Here is a 1,139-nt window from a genome sequence, read left to right on the forward strand (position 1 = left end):
TTTTTTTGCTGTTCTTTTTTAAACCAGGAAGTCTTCAGAGCTAAATCCTTCACTTAACACATTATTTAATTCTCAAATTAACCTCACAAGGTCCTTTCTGTTATTATCCTATTTTGTCAGCTGAGGATAAGACTTAAAGGTAAAGTAACATGCTCAAAGTAACACAACAAGCCACAGAGCTAGCCAATGCCAGAGCAAAGATTCCATCCCAAGTCGGCCTGACTCAAAATCCTGCCNAGAGCTAGCCAATGCCAGAGCAAAGATTCCATCCCAAGTCGGCCTGACTCAAAATCCTGCCATGTGTTCTTGACACCACAAACCTGAACAACATTGTGCAATATCACTGCAAATAATTATGATAACAATAATGATGATAATTTGCTCCTGGCTTCCCTTATTCAAGTTAACAACACTCTCTGCAATCCGGAATTAAAGAAAGGACATTTCCCTTGCTCCCTCCAGACATTTCTTTCCTAAGAACTGAGGAGAACAGAATGGAGGAGCTGTCAAGTGGAAACTTACAGCAGAAAATACTCATATTTAGAATCTGAAACTAGTACTTTACATGATATTTTCCCAAACATTTAGCTTCATTAAGTTGACATCATGTTTGTACAACTATCTCAATGCCTAGTACAAAATAAAAATTGTTTGCTTATAAATATGTATGCCCTTTTGAAACTTTAAGACCTGAGTTCTAAACTTGGAGATATTGGGGAGGAGAAACACTTTAAAAGACCGGACTCCTGGCTAGTAGCTTATGTGTAGGCACAGGGTACATGTAAATTCATTTATACTCACAGGCTAAATCATTTGAGTTATCCTTGTTAAATCTACATGTATTGAGCTGAAGAGATTACTAAATCAAAAGGCAGATTACAAAATAAGAAGTATAGTTTCATCACATTTTCTACAAATAAAATATGTATGAAAAATGTCTGAAAAGGAATGCACTAAAATGTTCACAGTAGCGCTATCTGGGAGATAGAATTTCTCTTCTCTTACACTTCTTGGATTAAATATTTCTCCCATGAATATGGATTCATTTTAGAACCAGGAAAAAATTAAGTTATTTTATTTTTAAAATTTAAAAAGGAACAGCAAATATGGCCCATTGTGAAGAATTGTTTGCCACCTGC

This window comes from Galeopterus variegatus, unplaced genomic scaffold, assembly GCF_000696425.1.
Source record: "Galeopterus variegatus unplaced genomic scaffold, G_variegatus-3.0.2 Scaffold2492, whole genome shotgun sequence".
NCBI classification, from domain to species: Eukaryota; Metazoa; Chordata; class Mammalia; order Dermoptera; family Cynocephalidae; genus Galeopterus; species Galeopterus variegatus.